Below are 26,839 nucleotides of genomic sequence, written 5' to 3'. Positions count from 1 at the left end.
TGGCAAGTTTGGGCGGGGCTGGACTCCTGTGACATCCCCGAGGAGGAGTGGTTGCTGCACACTCCAAAGTGCTCATGACTGTTTGGACGGCCCCCTCGGGCCGCCCGAGCAGTCATGCACACTTTACATGTTCCTCACGAGGCTGCTGCATTACACAGCCTTGTGAGAAACATGCAACCCCTCCCAGGTCCCGTCTAAGCACCGAGCTATGGCGCTCAGACCAATCACAACACTGCATAACACCCTTCCCTGTGGGATTATTTATAAAGATATGAAAATAGGATTTTTCTAGATGGCAAAGGTATTTTTACTGCCACTTGTAATTACAGTGCATTCAAACTGCAGCCCAGGCAAAGCCCGGTGGTACTCCTGACAGACATATATTTTGTCACATTTGGGGTGACCATACAGCAAAGGCAGATTTGCTACAATGCTGTTTTAAACTCTAGGTTAGGAACCTTGGTAATTTCCACAGGAATCCTTGTTCCCCAATATAGAAAAAATAGCTGAACGGGATTACAGCAAAGTTGGAAAAATGTTAGAACACTACTTAAAGTGCACTTTTTGTTATTTGATGGTAATCCGTTCAGCTGTTTTTGAATAATTAGCATAGAAGGGCTCAGGTTGGGCATGAAGGGATTAACTCTCAGAGAAAATTAGGGGCATCTGGATGGTTTGTCCTGTTGTACTCTCACGGGTCTGCAGGAGTACCATGGTGAGAAACATTTAAACAAAAAAGGCATGAACCTGATTTGTTGTCTGAGCTTTTTCTCCAGCTGGCCGTTTCACTACCACGGGACCGGTTCGAGTCCCGCTGTACCAAAATGATCTGATTGGCTGGCTGAAAAATGAGAAAGGATGTGTCGGTCGCTATTACAGGACTTGGGGAAACAGTAATAAGGGCATATACGGGGCAGAGTTGAGTGCACCCTGGCCCCCATACCCATGTGGAGGAGACCTTTTTACATTACAAAATAAATGCTATTGTTTTTAGCAATACCATGGTATTCCCACACCACAGAGCACTGGGCCTGTATGTATGTATGTATTGGCATTTATATAGCGCACTACTTACCCGGAGGGTCCCAAGGCGCTTCGACCGCTGCCAAACCCTTCCTGGCTTCCCTGAGAGATGGTCCCTTAATGGGTATCTCCAGGGTGAGACCAGGCATCCCCGGCGGTCTGGTGGGGCCGTTAGTGAAGATGAGGCAAGCTGATGCCCAGAGTTGCCGAGTGTGATCGCTGATCAGAGTGGGCACCGAGGCGAGAGAGTTATCGAGTCCGCTGACCCTGGTCCAGAAACCTGACGCGCCGGGAATCGAACCCTGGCCCCGGGCCGTCCTCTGCTCTCGGGTCTGCCGCCTCTAACCAGTGAGCCACACTACTTCACTATGATGTATAGCCATACTCCTGCAGTATTGATAAATACTGTGGGAGCACCATGGTATAAAAAATAATTTAAAAATAAATTAAATAGTAATCTCGCAAGCAGAGTTGGCCACCCCACGGGGAGGGTTGAGTGCAAGTCCTGGCCACTGAGGGCAAAGCCTGTCCATCTGCCAGTTCGTCCATTCAACTCCTGTTGGCAGTGTCGGAGCCTGTGCATAGTGGGGTTGATCCCTCCATGGGGAGGCTGGGGGCTGGATCTGGCTGCAGGCCAGGCCCTGTGGCTAACTCCTATTGAGGATGGCTTTTGTCCTTGTGCTGGGAGGTTGCTTTCCCCTTGGAGAGTTTGGAAAGAAGGCCTGGCCAGCGGCCAGCTGCAGCGGCCAGCCCCCGTTGTGCATCGTTTTTGGCCGTATGCTACTGCTGTTGTGGTTGGTCAACCCATGGTGGTTTGAAATCGGGCCCTGCAGTGGATGTTGGCTGCAAATTGAAGTTTGGGTAACAGAGAATACTCTACATTTAAGACACACACATTAAATATAAAAATAAATATTTTTTTTGCTATGTTTTAACCAGGAATGGTGCTTCTAAGAAGAACCTTTTAATTTTAAAACATAATTTTTTTTATGTAAGGGTATGTACCCTTATTTCCCCCCAAAAAGAAATATGGGTATTCATTGCAGTTTACTTGTTCACCAACGGGTATTATTTTTTCTGGATTTCATGCAATATAAGGCAATATTTGGATAAAAGGGGCGGATGTCTAGGGTGTGGTGGCAGTAACTTCTCGAGGAAAGGAATCACTAGGTTGCAGATGCTGGACTAGAGCAGAAGACCTTGCCGCTCTCATCTTCCTCAGTTTTTACTCAGCCACCTTGAACTGAATGGTGTGCCATGTATTAAGGTGCTTGATTAGATCTGATTTTCCAAAAGAATACCTTTTCCCAGTACCCCTTGAAAATTCTCTGTGGCGCAGGTTTCATGTTGCTATTTTAGCAAGCACTTTTTTGTCTCCAGTAGTGATGGAAAAAAATGCCAAACAATGTATTGGACTTTGTTCATGCTGCTTTTCCTGGGACACTTCAGCTTCACCCTGCTGTTCTCCACATGCCATCCTTTATGGTTTTTAGTTGATTACACCCCAAAAATTGAAAAATCAATGGGAAAACAGACAATAGAGTGCAGGGACTGTATATACACTCAAATGTATATCCCATAAGACAGTCATAGAGCATGAGCTCCTTCAAAATACATAAATGCAATCACATTGGTGTAATATGCGCTGGCCCCCCCAAGGAAGACTCGTACTCCGGACCTTCTTTATTATTCAGGTGCGATCGCCATACCCGCTTTTCCTTCGGCACTTCCGGTCCCTCCCCTTCCGCCTCCGCCTGCCCTGTACCAACATCAGGGTCAGGCAGAGCGACACAACACCTCCCCCTTTTGTACAATAATGCTTACTGTCTCTGAGTTCTTCAATGAGTCGAACAGCCGCTTGGTTGTTCATCGCGGACGGCCGATTCGCGCCTGCTCAGGAGTGTGGCAATCCCTGGCATCTTCAAGCCTTGCTGAGCTGGGACGCGTTCCCTCCTTGGCTCGATGAGTCCGTGCTAGAGCCACTGTCCCGGACTCGAGTGTGAGCAGAGGGTTGCATCTTTTGAAATGGGATATGTTTCAGGTTATCCGTTTGCCTTCAGAGTCAGCTGTGATCATGGTCCCTTTCCGATTAGAGACTCGCAAAGGGTGCGCGAGGTATCGACTGTCTGCCTTTGTCCTATGTTCACGTTTCACCAGCATGCCTGCGTTTATCAGCATAGTCCTTCATCTTTGATTTCTCTTCCTGGTCCAGCTTCACCAGGGTATCATGATCAGGGGTCACAGTTCGGGATTGCATGACGGTGTTTGAAGCGGGCAGCTGCGTGCGGGGAACTCGCCCAAGCATTAAGGTAGCAGGACTTTGGTTTGTGGTACTGTGTGGTGTGGTCCGATATGCCCCCAACACTTCATTCAGCGCTTGCTGGATGTCGTGGTGAGCGAGTTCTGCTTGCTGAACTGTCTTCTTGAGGGTCCCCATGAATCGTTCAACCATACCGTTGGCTTGAGGCCATAAGGGAGTAATTTTCCGATGTTTAAAGTCGAGATGTTTCGCAAACTCAGCAAATTCACGACTGTTAAACGGTGGTACGTTATCTGTTTTTACTCCTGTGGGGATTCCCCATGCCGCAAACGTTTCATCGATGACAGGGATGATGGCCGTCGCTTTGGTGGAGGATATTTGATGCGCAATGGAAAAAGCGAGAGTATTCATCCATAATGACGATGATATATCTGCCAGATTTCAACGGATCAAAGAAGTCAATAGCCACTTGTTGCCACACCCCATCTGGTAGTTCAGACATCTGCAAAGGGGCTGGCGGTTCATCTCAACTCACTAACTAGTGTGGCCTCCACCATTTGATCAAGTGAGGGGAACCAGACCCGTTCCTAGAGTGCTTTCTTGGTGGCTACTACTCCTCGGTGCCCTTCGTGAGCTAAGTTGAGGACCCCTTGTCGCAGTCTCTGAGACTATCCTCCCTCCTCTCAGCAATAAACCATCAGTGCTGATTAATAGTTCTTCGCGTACATGTTTGAACGCCACGAGTTCTTGAGTATCCGTAGCAGCATCTTGGTGACTGTGGTCCAGATGTCTCCATGAGTTGGTGCGTATCCGGACCATGATGGCCTGAATTGTGGGATCTTGAGTAGATGTTTCACGAATAGCTTGTAGTGGCACTGCCGGTGGGCAGGCATTGTCAATGACGAAGTGAATGTACTCTTCTGCTACAGAGCATCGTTCTAGGGTGTGAGATTGTGGGTGCTGTGACATGTAGTCTGCTGGGCTTTCCGCCTTTCCAGGTTTATGGACGATGGTGTAAATGCAGTCTTGCAAGCGTAGACCCCACCTTTCTATTCGTGGGGGCATCTTCGCCAGTGGGTTGCCAAAGATGGTGATAAGCGCTTGGTGGTCTGTAATGAGTGTAAAATGTTTCCCATATACAAACAGGTGAAAGTGTTCACAGGCCCACACAACTGCGAGGCTCTCTTTCTCTGGCTGTGAGTAAGCTTTCTCCGTATCAGTGAGACTGCGACTGGCATAAGTGACAACATGACGTTGGTCTGCTTCATTGTTATACTGTGCCAGGATGGCGCCCAGACCGACAGGGCTGGCATCCACAGTGATTTCGGTCTTTCTTTTGGTGTCGAAGTATGCTAAGTTGATAGCAGTGCTCACAGCCTTCTTGATTTTATTGAACGTGTGTTCACACGCCGGTGACCACAAGAACTGCTGACCTTGGCGGGTGAGTTCTCTGAGCGGGTAGCTGATGATAGCATAGTCCTTGATGTGGCAGGCACAAATAGCTTGCCATCCCCAGGAACGAGTGGAGGTCACTAATGTCCTGTTGCTGTGGAGTGTCCGCAAGGTAACTTTCTCAGGGTCTGGTTTCATGCCGCCTTTGGAAAAGATATGTCCAAAGAATTTTAGTGTGAACTTGTGGAACTCCCATTTATACGGGTTGAGTTTGAGGTTAGCACTGAGTAAGGCGTGACACACTCGGTCTAAGGCTTTATCCTGTTCCGCTTGATTTTTCCCAAAGACCAGGATATCGTCACTGTAGTTAAAGGCATTTGGGATGCCCTGGATTACCCGCCGGATAGCTTCCTGAAATATCTCAGCAGCTGAGGATATTCCGAAGTTTAAGCGTTTACAGCGGAACAGGCCTTGATGGGTGGTGAAGGTGGTAATGTAGCGGGATTTCTCATGCAGTTCCAACTGGTGGTATCCCTTGTTGTGATCCAGCTTCGAGAAAACAGTTGCCCCATTGAGGCGGGAAATCATATCACTGATATGAGGTTCGGGATGTCGTTCCCTCTCAATTGCCGTGTTTGGGGCACGCATGTCCACACACAAGCGTACTTTGTTGTCTTGTCCCTTCTTGGGTACTACCACTACCGGTGATACCCAGGGAGTGAGCCCAGTGGATCGTTCGATGATATCTGTCCTCAGCAAGTCCTGTAGCACGTCATCTACTGCTTGTTGCAGACGAAATGGCACCTTCCTGTGGTGTTGTGCTATCGGTGATATTTGCTCGTTGATGTGCAGTTTGACTTTGAACTGGTTGAGCTTTCCAAGGCCTTTGAAGAGGTTTGGGAACTTGTTGATAATGTCTGGGGAGTCATCCACCGTATATAAAAGTTTGACAAGTTTGAGGAGTTCTGCTGTCGGCAGACTGAGAAGGCAATCTGCTGCGTCTGGACCCTCGATCACATGGATATGAGCTTGGATCTGTCGGTCCTTATAGGTTAGAGTCGTGCGGAACTGTCCCAGGCATGGTAGGGGTTTCCTGGACATCCAGGTGTAGACTCAAACAGCGGATGGTTCCAGTTTTGGCTGGGGTTTCATGCTTTGGTATTCCATGGCACATATGTAGTTCAAGGACGCTTCAGAGTCTAGTATAAACTTGGCGGGGTGACTCCCTATTTGAATGTTCAACCTTGAGCATTTCTTCAATCTGTCGGGTCTGACACCATGCACACATATTCATCGCTGTCCTGCGAGACAGGTGTGAGAGACCTCCGGGATCTGTACGAGTTAACTGACTGGGCGTTCGACCTTTATGAACTGGATGAGCGGCTTTTCCTTCCCTTCACTGCTCTTGCATAGTGGCGAGTTTCTGAGCTTGACTTGGCTGTCTTCACTTCCGACTGTCGCGTTTGACAGCCCACTTCGAAGTGATTTTCTCTTCCACAGCGGTGACACTGCTGTCCTATGGCAGGACACTGTCCTGAGTGTGGGTAGTCCTGTCCGCATCTGTAGCATCTTGAGGCTGGTCTGCTTGTTCGACTGCTGCGGGTTCCGTTGCACGAGGAGGTCGCACGGAAGGTCTGTGTCGGTCTTCCCGACTTGCGGCGGTTAGAACGGCACTTCGAGTCTGTGTGAGACTGCATTCGGAAGGCTTGCTCCTTTTTTTCGGACTTACTGGCTGCCATCTTCTTGACATGATCTCCCGCTTGATCGTTGATGCGAGTGAGTTCCTCTATTTATTCAAGCGTGTAGTGTTTCTTTAACAGTCAGCGGTGAAGTGATTCTGACTGGCACCCTTCAATAATGCGCAGTAGCAACGCGTCTTCGGTGTTGAGCGTGTCAAATTCGCAATATCGGGCTAGGCGCCGAATGCGAGCAATGAAGTCACACATTGGTTCGTCCTTCTCTTGCGACGCGAAGTTGAACATATACCGCTCGCAGTCTAACTTTCGTTTGTGGAGAAACTTCCGATCTAGAGCTCCTTTCACGTCTTCATATGAGGTGGCGCTGGCAGCAGGCAATTCTTTGATGATCTGTGCAATATCTTTCCCTATCAAATTTCGCAGGGCTATCAGTTGCTATTTGGAGTCTTGCACTTGGGACCCCATCATGAAGTCCTCGAAATCCTCAGCCAAGCTCTTCCGCTTGGGCCCCATGCAGTTCCCGGATGTTAGCTCTAAAGGCTCTGGTGGGCGCAGATATGACACTCCTAGCAACATTGGATGCAGTTGCGGGGTTTTCTGGGCGGATCCCATGGCAGCTGGACGTGAAGTATCAGCTTCTACTGACATCTTGAGAAGAGATTCAGTCTCCCCAGGCTGGGCGAGGCTTTATTTGCCGGAATTCACAGATTTTGTTGAAGTTTTATGGAATTGCCTGACTTCAAAATGGCCGCAGGGTGAGAGCCAGTGTTATTCTATGCCCGGTGCCTTACTCAAAGATCGACGCCGAGGAGGACGTGGGTCTTTATCTTTGGTGCCTGCTTCAGTCTCCCTTACTGCCTTTCACAAGGGTAGTCGCTGCTCTAGACTCACCCCTTTGCATAGCTTCAGTCTTCGTGGCACAGCGCTGGCGCAGCGCGTGACCCTCCACGCGATTCCAATCGCATTTTGCACTCTTTTTGATATCATCGCGCTAAACAGGCTGGTCTTCGGCTGCACGCTCACAGCGAGGGGGCAGAAGCGGTGGGTTGCCAGAATCCCACCCTCGTCGCCAATGTAATATGCACTGGTCTCCCCCAAGGAAGACTCGTACTCCGGAGCTCTGGATGGCACCTTCTTTATTATTCGGGTGCGATCGCCATACCCGCTTTTCCTTCATCACTTCCGGCCGCTCCCCTTCCGCCTCCGCCAGCTCTGTACCAACATCAGGGTCAGGCAGGGCGATACGACAATTAGTTATTCAAATGTGGTTTTACTTTGAGTTAGAGGTTCCGTGGTACCACTTGAATAGGCAGAAGGTTTAATAAAAAAAAACACAATGCGTCTTAGTTATTTGGGCCTGCTATCAAACAACTGGACTCAAACGTAAAGAAATGACCTATTCATAGTAAACTAAACCTTTAAAAAATAATGTCTTAGTCCCATGGTATCACTGTGGGATTTGGAAAAGGAAGTAAAGGCCTCTTTGAATGAACACGCGCTTCATATTGGAGTATTGTGCTACCTAAATAAAATGAAATTAGACATGTAAATAATGGCCACTGAATTTCCTCAACACCATAAGCAGATTGCTGTTTTAGAGAGACAGATTTTTTTGTTAACGCAATCACTATCCATCTAGGCCTCAGAGAGAACTGCACATCAGGAAACATCAAAGTCAACATCCAGCAGTCCTAGCCTAGGTGCAGCATTACAAGATGACTATGATATTGCCATAAATAAAACACACGCAGCAGTACAGCCACCAGGGCCTGAAAGCGAAATAGTGTTGTGGCAGTGTTTCAGACTTCCAGTTGGACAGACATTGATTTCTAAGGAGGTTACATGCACTTTGTACTACGAGGTGCTCCATGGGGTAAAGCTGGCCAGTATTCACTGGGAACAAATGGGAGTTGGAAGCACGTGGGCCATGCATCCCAATGACAGTTAGTGGTAAGGTAATAGGAATCTATACTGTATCAGAAAGGTACTTGGTATTACCCTTTCACATGCTAAGTCCTAAACTGTGAGTTTGTAAGATGTTTCAGATAATTCACAAGCAAGGAAGAAACCATAACCCCAAGAGAGATTGTATTCCAAATATTTCCACCGTGAATGTCCCTCATTCGAGCCCCAGTCCTAATCTCCATATTGTAAAAAAGATCAACACTAGAAGATCACAGATCTTTCCCTCGGACATTTGGAATACTTTTCGTTTGTAAATGAGAATTGCTGTTTTATACCAGACGAATGACCATGAACAAGACCACTTGAACTGTATGATTTTGGAGCATTTCCTGTATCAATGTTATTAGACATCAATTATGCAAAAACAAAAATATTGACATGTTTGCTACTCTGTCAACGATCATCGTTGTAATGTGCAGATCACAGGACTCCTGGTTGAAGTAAATGGAAACATTCTTTAAGACATGCATACGATCATGACTGTAGCACACTCAAGAAGCTAATAGTAAATATGAGCATATATAGATACTGCACTGGGCTACAGTGTTCTTCCTCCATCAAACTACACTGGATCACATTGCACAGCCCGAAGCTGATATACATTTCAGCCCTGTGTCATGCTATATTTTACATCTCTGTATCCCACTGCACATACCATTCTGCCTTAAAAAGTAATGTTTAATGTTCTGCATGGTCTGACACTGCACTACACCGTGCATACTGCACTATGCAATATAGTGTTACTGCACATAATGGCAGTAACACTACCATTATACCATAGATACAATTGAGAGAGACACACTCCCAATTTTATTGAATCCATGCCTTCTGAAGAATGAATATGAAAACAGTCATTTCATTCAAGTCAAAAGTAAAATCCAGTTTTCATCCTAATGGAGCTAGCACTAGTCGAATGGAAGAGTACAGGCATGACTGCGTCATATATGCTAGTTTTTTAAGTGCAAGCTATATGTAAAGAAAGCAAAAACTATCTATCCAAATGACCAGATATTGCATTCATTAGGTGAAGTTAATTCCCACAGCAAAACAATATTGTGATTGTTCCCTTGACTAGGGATAGCGATTCACCAAGGTAGGCTATCAGTCTCAACATATATATTCAGGTATAGGTCCTGCCTTGTAACAATTGCCCAACGGATCCCTAACATTTTTAAGGAGAACATTATTACCAATGGCTGTACCCCATATTCAGAGCCAAGCGTGCGTGTAGCTAAACACAAATGGTGGGGGTGGATTCCTGGCGGGTGGCATATTGGTTTGTTCACATGCGGGAAGGGACACCTTACTGTACATAAACAGACCTCCCTGCTTGCAGACACCCTTGCACTCTCGTGCAAGGGTGTCTGCGTTGGCGCTAAGTTGTGAAACTTTGCGCCATCGCAGGGGGAAACGCTAGGCAACACCATATCCTTGTGAATATATGGTGCAGCCTTGCGTTTCCGAAGTGGACGAGAGAGGCTTTAAGCCAAGAAGGCAAATTGAAAGGACTGTGTCCTAATGTACTAAGAGGGGGATGGATGTGTTGTGGTCCAGTCACACAAATATGTAAGAGTACATAGCATAGAAGAGTTACAGTTGCGGGAGTGGATGGCATATCATATAGTTGATGGAGCGGGCTTGAGGACAGTGTGACTAAAGGGTGTGTCCTCATGCCTTCCAATTGTGGGGGAATCTATGCCCCTCTACTGGGTACTCTCTGGACCTACACTGATTGAGGACCTGACTTTACATTGCAGGTCCCCTTTCTCCTGTTTCTTCTTATATTTTTTGTTCACCTTGACGTGTGTTTGGATGTTCAGTTTTACAGCAAGGGTACCTAGCAGTGATGTTGTGGTCTGAAGAATGCCGAGCACCATCATTAGGGCAGAATAGCTGCAGAAACATGTTGACCTGTTGGGAACTGGCTTCATTATCAACCTTGAGTTCCCCACTCTATTTTAATATCCCAACCCAGGCATGCAAAGGTTTATGCTCTCACCTCGGGCAAGTTGTTCCCCAGCCAGTAGCCCATTTAGCATTCCTGCTAGGAGTTATATATAAAAAGTAACCCGTTTTATAGAATTGTACTTGCAATTTAGGTGACAGTAGATATGTTTGCACATGGCCCAGATCTTCACAGAAAGTGTTAGGTGGAACATTTAGTTTCAGCTGCTATTTTGCGTCCATTTTACTTAAATTATTGTGTTGTAGTTCATTTAGTATGAAATATATAAATCCTATACTTGGCAAATTAGAGCCAAGCAGTTTATCTAAGAGGTTTATACTTGGAAACCCTGCTAATCCCCCAGTTTTATTTGTTAGATATCTTGCGATAGCTTGATACTGAAATATCTGATTGCTGTTCATCTCATAGCGGGTTTTCAGATCTTCAAATGACCGAATACCATCAGGGGTAATCAGATCCCCTAGTCTAAAGATGCCAGCCTGATACCAATATTGAAGATATGCGTTTTTGAAGATTAGAGGTAGGTTATCAATATTTCAGATAGGGATATAATAGTTCAATTTAGCCAGTCCAAATGATTTATGGATATTAGAGAAAACCCGATAAGAGCTAATCAATGTTTTAAATCTGACCCGTTTGTAGTAAATAAATTCCAGCTGGCGCCAGAGGCAGCCCCTAAAATTTTCCCCTAAAAGTAAAAAGTAAGGGGAAGGCAGACCTGATGAACTTAGGATGCAATCTTCATAAAGTAGCTCGGAGCTGTATTGCAGAGCGGCAGCCCAATAATATAGTTTTAAGTTGAGAAGAGCCCACCCTCCTCTGTCTCTAGGTAGCAAAAGTAGGTTAAAAGCTCTCCTTGGCTGTGAATAACCCCAGATGAACTGGGGAAAAATTTGTTCGAAGATTCGGAGTATATGGTTCTTAAAATCTAGCGGGATTGTCTGAAAAAAGTAAAGTAACTTTGAGAAATAAGTCCTTTTTAAGACATTACATCTCCCTACTATTGTGAGATGTAAGTTATTACTTTCCTGGGGCCAAAGGGTATCCGCCACATGACAGTCCATAAAAATTGCCAGGAGACCCAATGAAGTGCTTTTTCACGATCCAGAAGAATTAGTTCGATCGGGTCTCCTGTCACCCCTGAGGCGTCAAATATAGTAATGGTCCGGCGGACATGCTCGGCAGTACCCTTTTTCGGGATGAACCCATGTTGCCAACTAGAAACTAGTGGCTCGATATTTGAGGATAGTCTAGAGGCAATAACTTTGGAAGTCGGTGTTAATTAAAGTTATGGATTTGTATGATGACATCTCCAGGGGTGATTTATCCTTTTTGGGAAATATTACAATTTTAGCAGTTGACCAAGAGCTCCGTAGTGAGGCCCTGTCAATGATAGAACCTACTATGTCAGTAACAAGATCTTTTATTTGTTGCGAGAAAATTTTATAGAATTCAACCGGGATGCTATCCATACCGGAGGCTTTGCCATCTGGAAGGCTAGCTAATGCAACAGCAATCTCCTCCCAGGCTGGAGGAATTTCCATTAAATCACGTTTGTCATTTTTGAGTTCAGCTGTCAGTATAGTCTCTAAATAGTCACTAATCTCGATTTCTCTACATTCGATAGACCCTACAATCTCTTCAAGATATAGTTTCTGGTAGAATTTCCAGGAAGCCTCTTCTATTTTTTAGGGTCGGTGGTTATCCCTTCAGTTTCTGTTTGGATTGAGGAGATTGTATTGGCTGTTGCCTGTTGTCTTGTGGAGATGGCCGGTTGGTGGCCATTAAGTTCACTCCATTCATAAAGTTTTTCTTGCGACGCTGCCCTTTTAGCAGCTATTCTCTCTGCTAAAATAGTCCCCATCTCTGATTTAGTAACAGATACCATTGTCTGTGCCTCTTCTATTCCTGTACCTACCTGAACCGCCTGTATTATTTTTTTTACGGCGTCTATCATTTGCTTTTGTAAAAGATTCACTTGTATTTTCTCCTTTTTGTTCCTCCTGATGGAGAAACTAAGTGTCTCCCTCCTTATGCCTGCCTTCAAAGTATCCCACACCACCATTGTTGACGCAGTCCTGACATTTATATCCAGGATCTCCAGAATCCAACCTGTCATATGCTCTCAATAGCTGTTATCATATAAAAGTGCCTTTCAAAAGTCCAGCTTGAACTTGGCCCCCTATCGACCCAGCCCTCTAGATTTAAAATGAGCGGGATATGGTCCGACAGTAGTCGGTGGGCAGTATCAATTCGACAATCATGAATTAGTGAAGATGAGACGAAAAAATAGTCAAGCCTTGCCAGTGATAAGTGAGGGGCTGAAAAAAAAGTGAAACCATTTTGATCAGATTTCAGGTGGGCACAAATGTCTTTCAAGCTGTGGGTGTTGATCAAGTTGAGCATTGCCCGGGAAACTTTAGGTTTCCTTTCTGTACAAGTCCAGAATTTATCAGACTCCCAGACGCTAGGCAAATTTAAATTTAGATCACCACATAAAGTTACAGGAAGCGGCCAGTGTGCTAACTCTTCATTTATGCTGTTGATTACCCCTGGTGACAAAAACAAGGACCCCCTGATATGGATCAATATCCTGGGACAGGGCAAACAATGTATGCAAAGGAACAATCCCAGGCATACAACCAAGGTAATGGCACACTGGACTAAGGCAAACACACAACTAATTCAATATGAGAAAATACATTTTTAATATGATAAAGACATACGATAAAAATCAATACATTGATCAAAATTGATAAAATAACATTGTATTAATACATATGTTTTCACAATAAAAAAGGTTATTCTTAAAAAGGTAGATGGTTTCCTGTCGACGCGTTTCGACATACAAACTATGCCTTCATCAGGACTTTTACCATCATAATTCTGTGAAAAGAGATTATAAAAATGTTTTACTATTTAATTTCTTAATGTTGTAACAATATAATTGAACCAGTTTACGTTTGCCAAAACATTCTATTGCCAAATATTTATCCAAATCATGATGTACCGCTTAATAATCAAAAGCTTATATTCATGTCAAGTACCTATGCATTATATATTCTCTAAGGCTAATATGAATAAAACACAAATGTCTTCAACCTATAGCCACACTTGATACAATACAAACAATGGTTAAGTTATTCTCTTTTTCTTACTAACAAGTAAGATTAACATTTCCTACATGCTCATATTAGCTGGTTACATTCTTTGCTACATAAATCGTTAACCTTTCATGATTCTGTTTGAGATTTTGATAATGATTCATGAGTGAAGGATATTTTGCTGAAATTAAAAAATAACCATAAATAGAGAATTTTAGCGGGAAAACCAAGAATAGAATAAGTAAAGAGAAAGAAATAGTAAGTAGAAGGTAAGTTGGGGTAACTATTCTTATGCTCTATATGTTTTATCTTATTTAAATCGAGAGTCCTATAAAGCTAAGGTTTCGACATTTAAATACATTCATAATTCAGTGTCTCTTTGGCTCAGTTCAAATCTATTTGCCTAGTCGGTTTCCTGCTAATTCTGTATTCGTTTCAAGCTAGATGGTTACACACCTAAATTTGGGCATAAACCATAGTGAGAGGTCTAGTTCCAAGGAATATACTTAGTCACATTATATATCCGTTTCAGACTCTTACCTTTCTAAAATTATATAACAGGACAATTTAACCCGGTGTAAGGTTGGATATTCCGATTTCAAATTTCCAAAAAATCAGTTATCTGCAAATGAAAAAAATGTTGTAGTTTTTCAAGGCTTAACCTTTAATTTATTGGTCTTCAGCTATGTAAATTGGTGCCACTTTTAAAAGTGATCATTCTCACCTTGATTTAATAACTATATTTTGTCTAAAGGTTTCGATTTTCTTTTTGAAAGCATGGAATCAATAGAGTCCACTACACGACGATTGCCTATAGACAGGAAACATTATTATATTAGTGACTCTTCTAAAGAAGTCATTGAATGTAACATTTACACGAAAACACAACCTCTCTTACCCTGAGATTTAGGACGATAATTTTCATATAGATTATAGCTCCATGGAAAGCGAAGCAGCGGTATCTTCAAATTCTGATTTTGTAGAGTTTTAATCTATGAACATAAAATGGCAGGTAATTGTAGACCAAAATATATATGGAACATCAGTTAAATGTTGTTTCCGCATGGCTAACGCTTACCTACATTATGTAGCGTTATGCCATAATGATCCAACTGCGAGCTTGTTGTTTGGTCTAAACGTGGTGAACGACGGCGTGGGTATATGGTGATTATTTGTCCGCTGTTTATAAGCCTTGTGCACGATATATCTAATTTAAAGAAAAAAGGCCCTGTATCTTAGGCATAAACCACCATTGTTTAACTAAGTTAAATGATGAAACGGTGACAGTTTCTTACCGGTAATTGCACTTTAGTGCGGCGTTTCAGGGTGGGGATATGTTGGTTTCTACTTCACTGTTCCCAGCCCGATTTTTATCGTATGTCTTTATCATATTAAAAATGTATTTTCTCATATTGAATTAGTTGTGTGTTTGCCTTAGTCCAGTGTGCCATTACCTTGGTTGTATGCCTGGGATTGTTACTTCGCATACGTTGATTACCCCTGGGTCATCTAAGTTACTTGCGTAAATTGGACAAATTGTAAAAACAAGATTCGAAGGAAGAGAACACCCTACAATCACCCATCTCCCTAAAGAGTCAGGTTTCACCTGATTCACTACTAAAGGTAGTGTTTTCTGGGCCAAGATCCCAACTCCCTTAGCCCGAGCACCTTTCGAGGTTTCCCAACAATTTTATATTCTAAGGAATTCAGCAAGGATTTCTGGACCCCTTCGATGTGGGTTTCCTGGAGGCACACAATGTCTGCCCCCATTAATCGTAGAGCCTGATTTTTTTTTTTTGTCTCTTTAAAGGTTCATTTAGGCTGCAAATGTTAATCAAGACGATTCTTAGTTTATTTGGTGTGTTCATTATCAGATTTTAAATATAACCCGTGTATGACTATCAAGTACTGCAGCCTGTTTTTACTGTGTGTTTCTATTTTCCTCAAGTAAGGAGCAAAATGTTTCCCCTTTTTTTTTCCTTCTCTTCTTTTTTTTCTGGTTATTTCTCCCTCTGATTAAACCATACATGATAATCTCCCCCCCCTCTCTCTCCCCAACACCAGCTCACCCAGCCCGCCCGCTCAGCCCCCCACCATCCCCACGAGCTACCCAATCCCCCCACGTCTCGCCTTCCTGCCAATCACTATAAATGTTATTTTTCCTAGGTTATCAATCCGAGATTTTTAAACAGAACCACATTTTTTTAGCTTTTAGTCCCACTGCATTTATTAAGGACCCCCCTTCCCGCCCTCCACCTCCCCCCACAAAAAAAAGCAGTCAGAAAAACCCTGAATGATGGTGAGCAAGTGTGAGTCCCCGGCCGCCAGCATACTCAATATTTTACCCGCTAGTCAGTGAGGTTAGGCTAGTCTGACCAACCAGAAAAAAAAAAGAAAATAATCTTGAGAGGGAAAAAGAGTAAGAAGAAAAAGTCCTTGGTGAAAGATTCCAGTTAAGACCCCAATCACATTAGTTCCAGTAGTCCATATCGGTGTCTAGCTACATATCTCATTTTTCTTTCCTCCCCGCGATATCTGTTAGATACGCTCCAGCTTTAATTTCAGATAGGAAAACTCGGGTAGAGCCTTCATATATCACTTTCAATCTTGCTGGGTTCATTAGATATACTTGGGCCCCTTGTTGCTGCAGGGGAGTTATCAATTGGAGCAGTCGCCATTTGAGCTTGACTGTTGCATGGCTTAGAGAAAAATCTAATTCCGTCGACTTCTTTCTGGAAGTTAGGCCTAGCCTGATTATATACCAGTTGTCTCAAGAGAAAATACCCCCAAAAAACTAAAAATACCCTACGTTTCCCATTCTCAAAGTTGTTACCATCTCGTATCTGTTTCAAGTTGAAAGGGAAACGATGTGCCCTTTGGACCTCCTGGTCCCAGTTCCAGCCAGTTTGCAATGGAAAAGCGGCCCAGAATAATTTGACGATATAACCTCAGGGGTCTTCCCCCTCCACGCCTTCGGGTATTCCCAATAGCCTCAGGTTATTTCTCCGTAGCCTGTTTTCTGGTTCCTTTAAGTCGTTAAGTCAGTGAGGCAGGCCTCGTGGGAAGCTCCTTGTTCCTTTACTTGAGAGACTTCGGTTTCAAAGGCCTCTGACCGACCATTGTGACCCGATCGCCAATATCAGTGCAGATCTTATTTAATTTCCTAATACCGCCTTGAAGTTTTTTGGATGCTCCCTTAGCAGTCAGACTGTCCGATCCTACTTCCTGAAATTGTTTGATAGAATCGAAAATAGAGTTCAAGGAGGGCTCAGTTGAATATTTAGTGGTTAGCTGCGGGCTCAGCTCATGTTGGAGATTGGAGGCCCCCAGAGACAGCGGAAGTGTCCCATATGAATCGGAATAGTCCCACTTCAATTGGCTACGTCTTTTATTTCTAGCCTCTTTTTTGGGATGGTTCTAAATGTGGGGTCAGATTCCTTTTCTTCTGATTTGCTACTTTCTGTAGAACTAGGAGATTCATTTCCTGTTCCAGACATGGATCCATCTGAGACAGAGAAGAAATTCTTAACCACTAGGTCTGATGTCTGCGGGTCTATCAGTCTGGGGCTATGAGGCGCATCTCCTCTATCCTCCCGGGGGATCTTTTCTGCCCCTTCATGGTCAAGGGCAGCAGTGGCAGCATCATGGGCACAGGTACGAAGTTCCTGAACCTCTGCTGCCTTACTCGCAATGGCCCCCGCCCCAGTATCATTCATGGCTACCTATGATTTTGAGTCGTTCACTTGTGTGGCCCCTTGCTCTAAATTCACCTGGTTAGGCAACTTTGGGCTATCTATATTGCTCCCCGCAGGCGACTTTAAGTCAGGAGAGGTGGAGGTAGATATAAGTGGCGTCTTGAGGACTGGAAAATGTTTGGTGATAGATGGTGAGCCCCCTACTCCTCCTGCTGTATTTTCTTTTATCAAGTTTACTCCTCCTGGCCTCCCCGTATTTATTTTGCTGACTCCCAATTCCCATTTACCTTTGGGAGGATGGTCTGTCTTCTCTGCCATTTTCTCCGCTTTATCCTTCTCTGTCTCCTCCTGGTTAACTGTTTTCAGTTTGTGGATCTTCTGTCCGTGGGTGGTCATCCTGCGCTCTCTCCCGTGTCCTCTCCAGCGCGTTACTTCGGACGCCTCCCCACCAGCGAATCCACAGCTTCTCAGCAACCTAAGAAACTCTTGGATCCATCCAGTGATAACAACAGCCATCCGGCTCTTGGTTGTAACAGGACCCGTGAAGCAGGAGAAACGTAATGAAATGAAAATCCGGGCTCGGGTTTGTAGTGTTGCGCTCTAGTTCTTCGTAGCAGCGTATGACGCGGCACGTTAGAACTAGAGCGCGAGTGATGTGCGCATGCGCGGGGAGCGATTCGCGCGTCAGAGGCGACCGGAGCGCGATTGCATTAAGACTCCCGGCGCTCTTCTGGAGATCCTTATGATTTATAATAAAGTACATTCTGGTCCAGAGTACAGCGTCTGTGTCCTCCTTACAGGGTGAAGCCCCAACTTCACAGTGGGGACGAGGAGTGGGATTTCCCACAAGCACAATCCCCATAAAAAAATAAACAAAAGTAACACGAGGAAAATCACACTAAAGAGCAGCGGTCACCGGGGAACATTGCATGGCACATGTTGGCTACCAGGGGGTGAAAATCAGCGGCAGGAATCGCAGGAAGAGCGCGGCAGAGGTGCACAAGAACAGGTCACGCCCACCACTTGCCCCGGAGCCAGGAAACAAGGCGATCTGTGGAGAAGCACGGTAGGAGAGTGGCAGCGCCCCCGTTAAGGCCCTGGCGGAAAGGGGAGACCACGGTGAAGGGGGAGGAAGAGAACCCCGACCCAACACGTCACAAGGCATGAACGCCAGCGCGCCAGGCAGCCCCAGGAACCAGGGAGGAGAACCGGAAGAACAAGCCAGAATGAGCACCCAAGCATCCTCGCTCACAGTGCCAATTCTGTTTCTGCCCAAACCAGGTGAACCCCAGATGAAATGGGAGGACTGGAGGGAATATTTCAAAAATTAACTCGAAGCCTTAGAAGATGAAAGTGGGGAGGCGTTTCCCAGCGTGAGGAGAAGGCGGATACTTCTACATAACCTAGACCTGATGGGATCAGAGTATTCACGAACATAGTGCCCGCACCCCGGCACGCTGCCGACGATGACGTCTTCTAGCATGCGTTAGAAGATCTGGACAATCACTACCGTCCGGCGGTGTGTGTCTCCATTGATCGCTTCAACTTCCAACAGAGAAAGCAAGAAGAGGGAGAATCTATAGACGACTACGTCGCGGCCTTAAGAAGACTGGCGATTACTTGCAGGTATGGGACACTCCAAGACAACTTCATTAAATATCAAATAGTAATGCACACCACCAACAAGACTGTACAGGACAAGTTGTGGGCACACGAGAAGCGACTCTAAAGGAAGTAATAGTGATGGTGAAGAAAGCAGAGCTCTTGAAGCGTTGTGCCGAAGCAGCAAAAAGGGAGAACGCTCAGAGGATCATGGTCAACAAGGTGGAAGATGCTGAACCCTCAGGAGGACATAGAATAACGCCCGGAGACGGAAGTGGAACGGACAAATGGGCGGGAAAACCGGGACAAACTGGGAGGCAGTCCATGGATAGCAAGTCCACGTGCTACAGATGTGGGAGCACGACACACGCCGCCCAAGACAAACGCTGCCCGGCATTCCGTGCAAAATGCATGTTCTGTGGCTTGATAGGACATTCCGAAAAAGTATGTCGTAGAAAAGGGAAGAGGTCTGTGGTGAAATACATAGCACAATCCCAAACAGAAGAGGAAGTAGAGGAGAAATTGGATGAAGAAGACCTGGTGCTGTGTTTCGAGGAGCAAGTGTTGGGAATAGAAAGCAAGTGCTCCGATAAACCACGTGCGGACATGCAGATAGGGGGAGTAAAGATCAGGATAGCGATAGACTCAGGATCCCCGTACACCATAGTCCAAAGATCGGTGTGGGAAGTAGAGTTCAAGCCTAGTCTAGGCTCCAAATTGGAACCACCAGACATAAGACCAGTATCGTACACGAGCAACCCGATCCCCATGGTGGGTTACAGAATCCTGAAATTTGAATTCAGAGGAAGATCGGCAGTATGCAAACTGTACGTGGCAGAGAATGGCCCTTCAGTGTTAGGATGGAGGGATCAAGGGGACCTTGGAATAGAACTAGACCCGGGAGGCAAGGAACAAGTGCTGCTGACGGACTGTGAAAGTTGGCAAGACCTGGAGAAAGTGAAAAGGGACTTCCCCAAAGTGTTCGGTGGAACACTTGGCAAACTGGAGAAATGCATGCACAAGATTCTACTCAAAGAGAACTTCCATCCTGTGTCCCACAAGGTCCGGAATGTACCCATAGCGGTGAAGGAAGCGGTGCAACAAGAATTGCGCAGGCTGGAAGAGCAAGGAATAATCGAGCCCATAGACAGCTCGGAGTGGCTAGCGCCCCTGGTGGTGGCCAGAAAACCAAATGGCAAGGTGCTTTTGTGTGTGGATCTTCGTGAGCTAAACAAATGCCTGATTGTAGAGAAATTCCCGTTGCCCGGGATTGAAGAAATGCTAGCCAAAACGAGAGGAGTGAAATGGTTCTCAACTGTTGACCTCGCATCCACCTACTATCAAATAGACTTACACCCATCGAGCAGGAAATTCACGTCCTTCATAACACCCTTCGGATGTTATCAGTTCCGCAGGATGCCCTTCGGGCTAGCGTCCGCCGCAGCGGTGTTCCAAAAGCTAATGCACCGCCTATTCAAGGATGTTGAAGGTATCCAATACTTCCAGGATGACATCTTAGTTATGGGGATGGACCGAGAAGACCACGACAGGAAGTCAAACAAAGTACTGAGCGTGCTACAAGAGAAAGGTCTGACGGCCGAATGGGAAAAGTGTAGGCTTGGCATGACGTTGGTCACCTACCTGGGACATGAGATAGGAGGACAGTGGATCACCCCAAAAAGAGAGAATGTGAAGGCAATCTGCGAAGCCAGAGAGCCTGTCAGTAAAGAAGAAGTGAGGTCTTTCCTGGGTATGGCCGAATATTATAGCAAGTTCGTCCAGCACTTTGCCACGAAGACTCACAAATTAAGACCGCTCATAAGGGACAAGACTGCGTTCCAGTGGGATGATGAAGCAAAAAAAGAATTTGAGAAATTGAAGAGGGACATAAGCCAAGCGGTGCCGTTGCATGGACATGACCCCTTTGGACAGACCATACTGACCACAGATGCCAGCGAGAAGGGTCTAGGAGCGGTCCTTGCACAAGAGAGGGAAGACAACACAGTAGAGACCCTCAGCTTTGCCTCCAGAGCGTTATCTCCCACGGGACAGAAATTCAGCGTGATTGAGAAGGAAATGCTAGCAGTGACATGGGCCATGGGGAAGTTCCGACAATTCCTGTGGGGCACGAGATTTCGATTACAAACTGACCACAAACCACTGGTCAAGGTGCTCACCTCGAGCGGGAATGCCACCGCCACCGCCACCCCACGCATAGCCAAGATGACCCTGAAACTGTTGGGAGTACAGATATGATGTGGAGTACATACCAGGAACGCCATGGAGGAAGTGCCCAATTCTTTATCAGAGAGCGAGGAGATGGTAGCTGTGATGGAGGACTCAGAAAGAGTGATCAGCAAACAAGAATGGGCGCAAGCGTATGAGGAGGATGAAGACATAAAAGAAGTCAAACACTGCCTAATCAAGGGTTGGCCTGAGAAAAAGAGGCTAAAAGAGGCGCTCAGGAAAATTTTATGAGGTGCGGGAGGAGCTATCGATAAGCGACTCTGGAATCTTTTTGTATCGCAGTGACAAAGTGGTGTCCCTCACGAAATTGATCCCGCTCCTGCTGAGCCAGCTACACGAAGGTCCCCTCGGCATTGTGAAAACCAAACTACGGGTGAAACAAATGTACTGGGGGCCGGGAATGGATATTCAAGTGGAAAGGCATGTGAGAGACTGTGACCAGTGCCAAGGGACGGACAAGATATTGAAACCGCTAAGACCAGTGTTGGGAAGATTCGACCAGCCGCACAACCCCTGGGAAGATGTTTCAGTTGATATTCTAGGGCTGGTGTTGGATAACCAAGGAATAGCAAAATACCTGTGTGTTTTAGTGGACAAATACTCTAAATGGCCAGAAGTTCATGTGCAAGAAGAAATGGACTCTGATACGGTGATAGCATTTCTCACCTCTGTGTTTCTAAGAGAAGGGATCCCGAGAACGATCCTGAGCGACAATGACCCGCAATTCACATCTGAGAAGTGGTACAGATATACTGAAAGTAATGGTATAAAAACAAAACACGCTTCGGTGTACCATCCAGCAAGCAACGGACAGGTGGAACGATTTAACCGTGTCCTTATGGGATCCAAACAAGCTGCTATAATGAAAGGCAAAGACTGGGAGGTAGAAGTCCAGAGTATGATGTGGGCGTACAGAATCACCCCCACCTCGACCGGGTGCAGCCCCTTCCAGATCTTGAGAGGCAGGCACCCTTTCACGAAAGACAATGTAATTTGGAGAGAAAAGACTGTCACTTGCAAATGGTCACCTGCCGTAGTCCAGCACAATCTGGAGAAGGCCCAGAAAGTATACACTGAGCACTACAACAGGAGGCGAAATGTGAAAGAAACCGCTCTGGAGAGAGGGGAATGGGTGAGAATCAAGCTGGCCGTATTAAGAAAGAAGGGAGAAAGCAAGTACAGCCCACCCCTGCAAGTGGAAGAAGTATATGATAGAGCTGCTGCACTACTCAGTGACGGAAAAGTGTGGTCCCAAGATCGCATGGCGAAGATCAATAAAATTATACAGTGGCCGCGGAGGAAGGAAAAGACCGACGAGATCACAGACAGAGAAGTGGCGTAGAAAGAATAACTGCAGGAGGTGAATGCCAAGAGGAAGAAGAAATGCACGTAGAGAGAGAAGATCTGGAGGAACCGAGTGTGGAGGAGACTCCAACAGAAAGGGGCGCCACGCCAATGAGAAGTGAACCAAGTTAACAGAGAGAGGGAGTGGTGAGCCCTGCACATGAAGGTGTCCGAGAAGCCTCCACACCGGTAAGACGTACACGTGCTGGAAGAGTGGTGGACAGACCTGCACATTTCAGAGACTTTGAATTAGAGGACTATTGAACCCCTGAACTCATAGCTATTTGGTGTGTATATAAAAAGGGGAGATATGTAGTGTTGCGCTCTAGTTCTTCGTAGCAGCGTATGACGCGGAACGTTAGAACTAGAGCGCGAGTGATGTGCGCATGCGCGGGTAGCGATTCGCACGTCAGAGGCGACCGGAGCGCGATTGCAGTAAGACGCCCGGCGCTCTTCTGGAGATCCTTCTGATTTATAATAAAGTACATTCTGGTCCAGAGTACAGCGACTATGTCCTCCTTACAGGGTGAAGCCCCAACTTCACAGGGTTTTAGCTCTTCTGCCGCTGCTCAGCGCTTGAGGAAAAGCGCCCGTCCGGAGCTGACATTCGGATGCTGCCGAGGCCGCCGGGGACATCTGCAAGGGGTGTGTCCGCTCCAGGTCAGGTCAGTTAGCCGATCGCCTGCTGTCAGAGCTCCCGAGTGTGGCGTGCGGCGTGGCGGACGGCAGAAAAGGTGCTCACACTAGTGCCATCTCCTGCCTCCAGAATTCACAAAGATCGTCAACCCCATCCGGATGTTAGTCGTTTTCCTTCTCAACGATAAATGCATTCCATTGTATAATTTGGCATAAAGGCGATATATTCCAGCCGACTAATTTGTGAAATACTGAAAAGGAGATCCATCTCTCCTAGTGCGGCTAAAATGCTGTTACACGTGTTTGTTAACTGCTCAAAAATCAATAAAAAGTTTTTTAACATAAAAGGAATATTAAGGGATAAGTTAATTGCAGTGATTTTCACAAATATAGGCATGCTTTTCACAAAATCTAAGTCTATTTTGCTACTTCTACAAAGAAGGTATTCAAAATTCTAAGGCCATTTTCTGGTGGTTTACCAAACATTAATATTACGCTTTTCAGCTGCCTAATTTGGCAAAGGAAATGGCCTCGCAGAACCGTGCAGAATATGCACCTAATAAAATATCTATGTTAAATGAGATCGTTTAGACCTCCACATACCTATTTTACACTACAAATTGTGAATGGAGGTTTAAAAAAACATTGTGTGGAGTGGTGGTGGCCGGGTTTCCTCTATTTCTTTCCTGCTCCTGCATTAAAGGATCAAATAATTAGTCCAGTATCTCTCAAAACGTGATAATGAACATCAGATAAAAAAATGCATGCATTGCCAAACAAGATAATTAATTATGACTAGCTTGAGGGAAAGTTGTGTTTTCATTAGACTAGCATTATTAACTGTCAGGCACACTAGATCTAATCTAACAAAGCTTCTTCTGTGCGTGTGCCTACTGTGACAGATGGCAGGGTCTGAAAATTGTTAGCAACAAAAATAAGCACTGCTGTTCAGTATCAATGAAGATAGGAGGATGATAACGGTCCCTACAAAAGAACGAACACAACGGTACCACTGTGTCTGCAAAGAACGATGCATTTAATTATGTGTATGAAATTATTAAGAGGAAAGGCGACAGGTGAAAATGCATCAGTGTTTTGCTGTTAAATAATTTAATTTGTCATTAGACACATACAAAAGTGGCGCTTCTGACAATGCATTCCACAAAGGTGAAATATTAAAGGGCACCTACGTCTAACTTTCTTCTGCACGAGCTCAACTGAATAAGATGTAAAGAATAATTTTTAAATATTTATATTGCTGTTGATGTGTATACTGAGTTAATGGAATAGACACGTTGTAAAGTTTAATTTACAATATTGTTCTCTAAAATATTACTTTTCAAATAATTATTGTGCTTTGCTACAAAATATTTTTAATAAAGGTGCTCTAGTACCCTACGGTCAAGGAGAAAAATATATTTTGAAAAAATTAATTTTTTAGGCAAACCACTAATTACAAAGCAAACATATAGGTGGCTAGTCGTAACATCTCAACTGACCTAGGCTTGTAAATATGATAATTCATGGCTTTTAAATAAATTTAAGGAGCATCACTCAACTTAAAACAAGCAACTGGGGAGAGAATGTTGCCTAATGGCTTGGGCGGTTGTCCTCGGAGCTGGGGATCCGGGTTCGAGTCTCGGCAGGGGCACTCAACATTCTGTGATTCTGGACAAATCACTTAATCTCCCCGTGCCTAACAAAAATGAACGTGTCTGTCTGTAGTAACTGGTGCTCATGTAAAGCGCGCTGATACTTCTGGTTCTAGTTTGCGCTATATAAAACTCCACAAAGAAATCAAATTGGCAATGCCAGTATGTCTAGCTTATGAGTTAAAGTGCTTTTTGTGTCATTGATGGCTGTGGACACTCAATAAGTCGTCATACAGACTTTCTGTCACTGATCTTTGCAGTTATGCGTCCATTCATCAACCCACTGATTCATCCTTCCACTCACCCCATTGACACAACTGCAATAAAACACACTTAAACGCAACAACATATACATGATAATTTTAAGAGTACAACTAGAAGAAAAGAAAACATGCTGCCTTCTACACATGGTAGCTTATGTTTGCAATAACAAAACTAAAGATAGCAGTGGGTGTCTGTTTTGCAAAGGTACTGTAAATAGTCTATCAATATTTCAAAGTTCAAGTGTAGCCGCCACATATAGTACTAAAGTGTTAGACATGTTAAAATGGTAAAACAATGATACACTGTGGACAATAACATTCCATAACGATCTCCCAAATTAGAGTAAGCGGCCACGTGGAACATGGCGCACTCCAGATAAAATGAGCAGCAAACAAGCAATCCCTTAGCACTTCCTGAAGAGCTGTAAAGTCCTCTTAAAAAAGATTGAATTCATTGGTGGGTATAAAATCAATCAGAAAATGACTGAATTTCCGGTGTCAAATGCTCCTAGCGAGTTCCTTCCAGATAATCTAAAGCGACAAGCTCTTTCTCCCGATCCGATATTTGGGGATATACGTCACAAGCCAATATGTGAAAATTTATAGATTGAATTATGAGGCCATGTTGCAAAAAATTTAAAACCTACTGGATAAATGGATACTTCTTCCCCTCACATTGATTGGTCGCATAGTCCTTATGAAGATGTAGATTTTACTGCTATTAATTTTTCTTTTTACAAACATTCCGATTAACAATAACAAAGAGCTGGAAACAATCTTACAACAGTTTGTCTGGAATAAGAAGGCATCAAGGGTAAAACTTTCTGTACTCCAACTTGATATTAATTGGGGAGGGCTCGCAATCCCCCCAAATTCGTACGTACTATGAAGCATACTTCTTACATATAATTGAGCGTCTAATGTATAGAAAGCGATCCTTGGCTATTTTTTTTTTGGATAAGATGATCCAGGAAGCCAGGTCGCAGATTCAGTTTTTTATAAAAACAGCAAAACTTCAACAAAAAAAACTAGATACAAGGCACTGCAGGAGTTTTGTACTAGAGTTTTGTACTAGCCTTTAGGCATCCTTAAAGTTTGTACTAGACTTCAGGTATCCTTAAAGACTCATTCTGCAGGGTACGAATACTCACGGCTTTCCTAATGTAAAAGCTTGGGCCTCCAAATCCAGAATAGCCATTTAAGATTTTGGGAAGCTAACAGATTTAAAGACCGGAGTCATTTTTTAATTGAAGGGAGATGTATCAATTGGCACGACGTCCAAGCTAGATGCGGAGACAGAGTAAGCTTTTCTTTTTTTGGCTATTTCCAGATTATACATTTACTGAATAAGTTCTCCCTTTCAGCTAACACAGGTGCAACTCTTGTTCTAGCTGCTCTCCTTAGAACAAAGCTAAGGGGGGTAGGAAATTGGTATCGATTATTACGGAACCAAGGAGAGTCCCTCTTGGTCAATAATTTTCTGAAGAGGATTAGACAGGAAACACAATGTAGTTTCTCAGATGGGTATTGGCAAGCTATTTTGCAATATGGCAGCAAGGCATTAGAGGCAGAAAACTTTAAAAGAATGGCATTCTTATCTTGCTGGATGGCATATTATACTCCCAAAGCGTTCCATAAGATGTATCCAGAAGTCGAGAATAAATGTTTTCGGTGTCAGCGAAAGGAAGAGGGAGGCTTACTACATGTTTTTACATGCCCAATGTTAAGACATTTCTGGGAGAAATGTTGTGCTGCACTTAGTCTTGGCTTGCAGAGTAGGGTGGAACCCGAGGCTGAACTTGCACTTTTTGATTGATCAAAACAGAGACGAGCTCAGCTGAGGAAATGTTCCACATAATTACTTCCTTGGTGGCACGCTCCCTTATTCTCCAGTACTGGAAGACAATAAAAGTACCAGCATACCTAGAATGGTCTAAAAAATTATTCGAGTAAGAAAATTTGCAGAAGCTTATGCGAAAGGGTTGGATCTACT

General features: G+C 44.7%; 1 protein-coding gene across 2 annotated transcripts in view; it reads left to right on the top strand.

Annotated features, from left to right (window-relative positions):
• Window positions 1–26,839, top strand: part of MYO5C (myosin VC) — a 971,652-nt gene that overhangs the window by 108,637 nt on the left and 836,176 nt on the right. The gene's annotated exons all lie outside the window — the stretch shown is intronic.

The sequence above is a fragment of the Lissotriton vulgaris genome, chromosome 2_1, assembly GCF_964263255.1.
Source record: "Lissotriton vulgaris chromosome 2_1, aLisVul1.2, whole genome shotgun sequence".
NCBI lineage: Eukaryota > Metazoa > Chordata > Amphibia > Caudata > Salamandridae > Lissotriton > Lissotriton vulgaris.
This window is presented reverse-complemented; position numbering and strand designations above follow the sequence as displayed.